Genomic DNA, 8,377 nt, shown 5'->3' on the forward strand with positions numbered 1-8,377 from the left:
TGTGAGGAGTCTGGGACTGATCTGAGAGAGTTGCAGTCCGATGAGACCGATGTTATGGATTCCTGAGCTTGTTCCCAGGCAACAAGGGAAAGTGAAAGTTCCAATTCCCTTGAGAAAAGGCCTTGGACCGATGGGGAGTGTTCTCAGGAAGCTAGATTAGGCCCCAGAACACAAGGAGTGAAAAATAGACAAAAAGATATTCTTAGAGAATCCGAGATAATGAAGCCAAGTTGGATTTTTGGGGGGTCTGCCCCAGCCAGAGAGAGACTCCGCGGCCCCAACAAAGAGGGATCGCTACTTTGGCGAGCTCAGAGAAGCCTGATTTCAGCAATTTTAGTTCCCTAGAATCCAATAAAAAGACTCTGCCAAAGTGAAAAAGCGCCACTGAGATTATTGATTAGCGATTCAGCTGAATAGGATGCGATGCCGCAATCATTTGTCAAGCAAAGCATGTGGATACAGAGAAAAATGCCATTTTTATAAGAAATACAGAGGTTTGCTTTTCAAATTTCCCACCCTCCTCCCGGCTCCCTGGTGATTGGCTGGCGCGCTTCAGCTGGGAGGAGGCTTGGCCGCCCGTCCCGCGCCAATCACGGGGCTTTCTCCTGTCTCGACGTTCTGACCAACCAGAAGAGAGGGAGGTGGGATGAAGGGGAACAATGCTTTCATGAATGGATTATAGTTTTTCATTTCCGGCAGCCCCTGTGTCCGGACGTCGGCCTTCTAAGGGAGCCTGTTTTATTGTCTTGAGATGAGTCTGTCATAGATATTGATCGCTTAATCCTGGTTTTCCTGTCGTAATCAGATATAACACAATGGCAAGGCTGGGGTGGATGGTCTTTTGGTGGAGGAGTTTGAATAGCATACAGTTTTGGGAAGGGGGACTTTCCAAAAGTCCCTTGGCTCCCCATTGATATGTGATGAAGGGTTTGCCAAAAGGAATGCATTCTGATGGGCCAACTCCGAGGTCAGATAGGATTCCCATTGTTATTGTCCATGTGTAGTGAACCTGACCTATTAGGCCGAGAATGAAGCCTTGGTGGCAATGAGTGAGGCAGCCTCCATTTTGTTGAGGAATGCCAGGTAGCCATCTTGAGTGTGGTTAGAAAGGGGGAGGAGCTTAGAGAGAGATTCTTAGGATTGGCCAACCAGAGCAGATGGGAGGAGCCAAGTCTTAGAGTGCAGAAAAAAAAGAGCTCCAGGCAGTTCTGGTTTGAGATTTGAAGAAGAGAGTTCTGTTTGAGGGTTTGAAGAGAACAGTTTGGTTTTGGAGTTAGGAGAGAGAGTGTGTGAGATAGAACTGAAAGCTGTGGAAACTGACAGGCTAAGTCAGGCAGCTTGGATCTCTTGTCTCTCAATATTGGGCTGGTTAATAGAAGGACTTTAGGTTAGAGTTAATTAACAACCCAGGGGAACTCGTGTCTATTCTCAGCAAATAGAGCGAGGGTTGTTGTGACCAATAGATAGATTGGTTAGTTGGAACTGTCTGAAACTAAGTGAAGTAAATCTGAAACATACAACTAAGTTAAGCTGAAGAACGTCTGTAACCAATTACGCTTATGAACCTCTCTGAAGTAATCATTTACCTGTTTTCAAGAAAATAAATTTTTATTCTATTTTTCAACTTTCAAGAGCCTCCACAGTGTATATTTTCCATCAAGAAGTCTTAATAAAAGTTCCAGCAATACAACAATAAAATACCACAGAAAAGCCTCATAGTGAACATCAGTTTGGGAGTCAAGGGTAGAAAACAGTGTGGACAGGAAATGGGAGAAGTTTGCCTCAGACACATTTAACAACAAAAATCCTAAAGACATTTTAGGTTGGTGGCAGCTACCAGTTTTAAAAGCAAATCTGTTATAATTAGCCTCTCCCCGCTTTGCCAATTCTGTATTATATTGGTGGCAGAGGTGGGATATTGTTATAAAAGATTCCCCCCTGCCTCAATAGTTCCTTTATACCATGCAAATATGTTCTAAGATAATAGTCTTTTCATGGCAGCTGATCATCCTTTCAGTGACAGGGCGCTTCCTTATTGGAAAGGGAAGGGGGTGGAAAGGGGTCAGGGCAAAGTCAGATACATGTAGGAAAATATACAGGAATAAAAGGAGTTCCCAGAGAATTCATATCCAAACCATTCCCACTAAAACAATTAATAAAAGTTATAACCTTAATACATCATGAGTTCATAATTCATACAGAGAGACTTCACAAAATAGCTTGCAGAAAATTGAAGCTTGAAATGTATTGCAGAAAGACCAAAGTCCCAAAAAAAGAAAAGGTTTGGTGGTCTCCACTGAGCCCAAGATGGGGTCCTGCAGTGCGGTAAACGAAGCTGGTCCTTGGTCCTTGGAGAATTGTAACTCCTTCCCAGGGCTGGAGCCCAGTTGTTCGATTGCCCCTGGTTGAGACAGCTGCTGGGGCACATTTCATCCTTTCTAGCCCAATTTGGCACCCAGGAACTGTGGAACTCCCTGCAGCTTGTCAGATCAGCTCAAAGGCAGGGGTTTGGGGTGCCCTCGATAATAATAAGATCTTGAAGGCCAGGTGTCTTCGGCATGATTTCATGGGTGCCTGGACGGGCTTTGCTTCCTTTCTTCCCCAGTCATGTGACAAAGGGCCACTTCACCTAGCTACAATCAATCAGCTCCACTCCCTCTACTCTGGGCCTGAAAGAGCTGTTTTGTTAAAGTTCAAACCCCACAATTATTTTAGTTTGGATAAAGGATAGGTGTGCCAAGTCTGGTCCAGTTCCATCAAGCCAAGGAGGAGCCTTTGTGGTTGTCAGAGTAATTTACGCAGCGCAGCAGTAGTTGGATGGAATTAGTGGAATGGAGAACGAACAGACATCAGAGATGATGGTAAAACTATATACAAGTTTTACTGAAAGCAGTAATAAAGACAAACAGACTTGAAGACAATGGACACAGGACTTGACTTCGCAGCAGACAGCAGAACAGAACAGAACTGATGTAATCAGTAATGCACAAACACTTGTGTCTGGACACTCCCCAGTTCCAGCCACACATCAAGGTCATCACAGCTTCTCAGTAATTAACTCTTTCCAGACTATAGTACACTCTGGATGATGCAATCAGTAGGCAATACAAACCAAGACACAAATTGCATTTAAACACTATCAATACACAAATCCCACATTAACAGTGGTACAAGCCAACCAACAAACCAAGCAAACATACAACATATGTTGACTTTTTAAGATGTAGATGGGGCTTCATGGGACATATCATGTACATAGAATAAAAAACATGATCGTTCAGGTTCAGTTCCCGCCAGTAGGTCATGCAAGTTTATCTAGACCTGGCAAGTTGGCAAGACCTTTCTTCAGCTACTCAAAATAGCAGAACATTCTAATGCAGAGCTGTTGAAAGAATACAATGCCAAGGAAATGTTGAACGAGCTTTTGCCTAGTTTTTCTAGTTTCACGTGGTCCTCAAACAAGGAAAGCATTGTAGCAGTCAGTGTCCATGCTCCGCCACAAAAAAAGTCAAAAGACAATTGAGTTCTCAAAGCCGCCATCCTCTGAGCTGACCATACCAGGTTCTGGCTTCTGATCGATACCTTCTGTGAATATTATTGGAAACAAAGAGTAATGTTTTTGTGGAGGTGATTTAACGTCAGAGAAAAGAAACTTAACGTCTTAGTCCTCTCTTCATAATAACTGGATTTGAAAGGTACTACTATATGTTGATAATAGAACCTTCTATTTCTGTTGGAAACTAGGCAAGTGGGGTCTATATATCTGTGGAATAATGTCCAGAGTGGGAGAAAAAACTCTTGTCTGTTGTAGGCAAGTGTGAATGTTGCCATTGTCCAGCTTGATCAGCATTGAATGGCCTTGCAGCTTCAAAACTTGGTTGCTTCCTCCCTGGGGAATCCTTTGTTGGTAGGTGTTAACTAGTCCCGATTGTTTCTTGTCCAGATTTCCCCTGTTTTCAGAGTGTTGTTCTTTATTGACTATCCTGACTATAGAGGTTTTTTTTAGTACTGGTAGCTAGATTGTGTTCCTTTTCATGGTTTCCTCCTTTTTGTTGAAATTGTCCACATGCTTGTGGATTTCAAGGGCTTCTCTGTGAAGTGTGACATGGTGGTTGTTGGAGTGGTCCAGCATTGCTATGTTCTCAGAAATTCCAACAGAGAGAAGCTTAGACCCAATTCTTTTCTAGCAAAAAATGTAGTTCTTATACATATTTTTAAATAAAACTTTTTGAAACTTTAAAAATATTTACCATATATACTCACATATAAGCCAACCCGAATATAAGCCGAGGCACCTAATTTTACCACACAAAAAAACTGGGAAAACATTGACTCCAGTATAAGCCAAGGGTGGTAAATTTCAAAATAAAAATAGATACCAATAACATTACATTAATTGAGGCATCAGTAGGTGAAATGTTTTTGAATATTGACATAAAGCTCAAATTTAAGATAAGACTGTCCAACTCTGATCAAAACATTATTCTCATCTTCTTCAATGTAAATGTGCTTATGTATCCTTTTAATAATAATAGAGTAAAGTAATACATGTACAGTAGAGTCTCACTAATCCAAGCTAAACGGGCCGGCAGAAGCTTGGATAAGCGAATATCTTGGATTATAAGGACTGATCAAGGAAAAGCTTATTAAACATCAAATTAGGTTATGATTTTACAAATTAAGCACCAAAACTTCATGTTATACAACAAATTTGACAGAAAAAGTAGTTCAATACGCAGTAATGTTATGTTGTAATTACTGTATTTATGAAATTAGCACCAAAATATCACGATTTATTGGAAACATTGACTACAAAAATGGCTTGGATTATCCAGAGGCTTGGATAAGCGAGGCTTGGATTAGTGAGACTCTACTGTAATAATAATAATAATAATAATAATAATAATAATAATAATAATAATAATAATAATAAAAAATACAGGAAAATAATACAAGTAATAATAAATTGAGTAAAATAATAAATGCAATAATAATAATAAGAAGAAGAAGATCAGAGTGAAATAATAAATGTATTATTATTATTATTATTATTATTATTAATAGAGTAAAATAAATGTAATAGTAGCAACAATAATAGAGAAAAATAATAAATGTACAATATATTCTCGAGTATAAGCTGACCCAACCAGGACCCTCACCCGAGTATAAGCTGAGGGGGGCATTTTCAGTCTTAAAAAAAGGGCTGAAAAACTAGGCTTATACTCAAGTATATTCAGTACTAGCTTGGGGACCCGGCAGTGCCCGGGGCATTTGAGAAAGGCATTGTTTGCCTGTGTTCCAAGTTTAGTCAAGGTCCAGGGTCAGTGGGGTTCAGTGGGTGCAGGTGAACTATAACTCTCATCTGAAAGTCCTATCATCCATGGTCCATCCCACTGTAAACAGCGCCAGGATGTATAGTAGGTCATGGGGACTGTATGTGTCAAGTTTGGTCTTGATCAGACATTGGTGGGGGTTGCAGTGGTCTCAGGAAGTGAGTGAAGATACTGCAGTTCCCATCATCCATGGTCTAAACTCTTCCAAACCACACCAGGATGTAGAGTGGATCATGGGGCCTCTGTGTGCCAAGTTTGGTACTGATTAGTCGTTGGTGGGAGTCACAGTGCTCTAAAGAAGCCAGTGAAGGTATTGCAAGTCCCATCATCCATGGTCCATCCCCCTCCAAACAGCACCCAAGTGTAGAGTAGGACATGGGGGCTGTATGTGCCAAGTTTGGTCTTGTTCAGGCATTGGTGGGGGTTGCAATGTTCTCAGGAAGTGAGAGAAGGTATTGCAATTCCCATTGTCCATGGTGCATCATCCTCCAAGCTTCACCAGGGTATAGAGTGGGTCATGGGCGCTCTGTGTTTCAAGTTTGGTCTTGATGAGTCATTTGTGGCAGTTGCAGTGGTCTCAGAAAGTGAGTAAAGGTACTGCAAATCCCATCATCCATGGTATATCCTCCCCCAAACTGCACCAGGGTGTAAAGGGGGTCATGGGGGTTCTGTCTGCCAAGTTTGGTCCAGTTATGTCACTGGTGGTCATCGCAGTGGCCTGTGGGAGTCGTAGCGATTGAAAGTACTACATATCCCATCACCCATGGTCCATCATCCCGAAAACGGCACCAGGACATAAAATGCGTCATGGGGGTTAAGTGTGTCAAGTTTGGGCCAGGTCTGTCATTCCTGGTGGTCACAGTGGCCTGTGATAGTGGTGGCCAATCAGAAAGCTGACACATACACACATACATACATACACCGCCCACCGCATACAAACATTGACTTTGTTTATATAATAATAATAATAATAATAATAATAATAATAATAATAATAATAATAATAATAATAATAAAAATAAAATAAAAATAAAACTTTATTTATACCCCGCCACCATCTCCCCAACGGGGACTCGGGGCGGCTTACATGGGGCCATGCCCAAAACAATACAATGTAAACAGCATATAAAAGAACAGCACAACACAATACAATAAGCAATACAGTAAATAATATCCATTACAAAATAAAACAAGGAGACAATAAAAACAAGGGCAGACCACATGAACATTAAGTTATATACTAGCTTGGCGGCCCGGCGGTGACCGGGTTATTAGAAGCGGACATTGAGTTGTTTTGGATATTATGAATGGGCCCATTGATGCAGATCTATGGCCGATGGGGTTTGCAGTAGTTTCTGGATGGGGCTGAAGGTACTGGAAATCCCATCGTCTGTGGTCAATCCTCCCAAAAACCTCAGCAGTATATAAGAAGAGTCATGGGGGTCTGTGCCATCTTTGGTACAGATACATGACTGAGGGGGTTAGGAATAGTCTCTGGATGTGGGTGAAGGTACTTCAGATCCTATCATCCATGTTCCATTCTTCACCAAATTCTCCAGGGTTGAAAGTCATAGGGAGTTTGTGTTCCAAGCTTGGTCCTAGTCTGTCATTGGTGGGGGTTGTGTGGTCTGTAAAGCAGGTGATGGTACTGCAAATTCCTTCGTCCATGGTCCATCCTTGTCCAAACTGCTCCAGATGCATGTTTTGTGGGGGGTTGCAGTGGTCTGTGGTAGACAGATCCCAGGGCGGAAGTATACATACATACATACATACAAACAAACATACATACCCACAAACACTGACTTTTATTACTATATACTTGGTTGGGTACCTGGCGATGCCCGGGTTTTAATTTTTTTTAATGAATTATCCCATTAATAAAATGCATAAGGTTGTAGATGGACAACATCCACAACATCCTGTGGCGCAGGCTGGTGAGCAGCCTGCTGCAATAAATCATGAGGTCATGAGTTCGAGGCCATCCCGTGGTGGGGTGAGCACCCATCAATTAAAAAAAAAATAGCCCCTGCTCATTGCTGCCCTAGCAACCCAAAATGTAGTTGCATCTATCAAGTAGGAAATAAGGTACCACTTATAAAGTGGGGAGGCAAATTTAACTAATTTATGACGTTGGAATGAGGAAGTGCCATCACAGTGGATGATGTCTCGGTTGTATGTGTATATGGGCATTGAATGTTAGCCCTATATGTATATAATGTGATCCGCCCTGAGTCCCCTTCAGGGTGAGAAGGGCAGAATATAAATACCGTAAATAAATAAATAAATAAATAAATAAATAAATAAATAAATAATGTTGCCTAAGTACCTGATGTTGCCTGGGTTCATTTGGTAAGGATATACAGTAGAGTCTCACTTATCCAACACTCGCTTATCCAACGTTCTGGATTATCCAATGCATTTTTGTAGTCAATTTTTTCAATACATCATGATATTTTGGTGCTAAATTCGTAAATACAGTAATTACTACATAGCATTACCGCATATTGAACTACTTTTTCTGTCAAATTTATTGTTAGACATGATGTTCTGGTGCTCAATTTGTAAAATCATGACCTAATTTGATGTTTAATAGGCTTCTCCTTAATCTCTCCTTATTATCCAACATATTCGCTTATCCAACGTTCTGCCGGCCAGTTTATGTTGGATAAGTGAGACTCATTTTCATTTTCATTGTTTCATCCTTCCTCGGGGTGAGAAGGGTGGAATATAAATACTGTAAATAAATAAATAAGCATCACTGGTGACAGACAGAAGTCTGCCTATGTCTACTGCCGGCCCAATATAGAGGCCAATGTAAGCGCCTGCTTGTGGCGCATTGTCCCCGGGGGCGCTGTCGAGGCACCCCTGTGGTGGCGGCAGCGGCGGGGACCATCAGCTCTCTCCTCGCCGAATGCGGAAGGCCTCAACTGAGGCCTAGCTCTTCTCGCGAGACCATTGGGTTTGCACAAGGCGAAATTACCTAGGGCCTCTGCCTACATCGCTTGATGAGCTTCATGAGGCTTCATCAGGGAAGTGTTTAGAAA

The 8,377-nt window shown here is 41.7% G+C and overlaps 1 long non-coding RNA gene across 1 annotated transcript in view; it reads left to right on the forward strand.

Annotated features, from left to right (window-relative positions):
• LOC134293000 (uncharacterized) overlaps positions 1–8,377 on the forward strand; it is a 33,881-nt gene that overhangs the window by 22,016 nt on the left and 3,488 nt on the right. The gene's annotated exons all lie outside the window — the stretch shown is intronic.

This window comes from Anolis carolinensis, unplaced genomic scaffold (assembly GCF_035594765.1).
Source record: "Anolis carolinensis isolate JA03-04 unplaced genomic scaffold, rAnoCar3.1.pri scaffold_7, whole genome shotgun sequence".
NCBI classification, from domain to species: domain Eukaryota; kingdom Metazoa; phylum Chordata; class Lepidosauria; order Squamata; family Dactyloidae; genus Anolis; species Anolis carolinensis.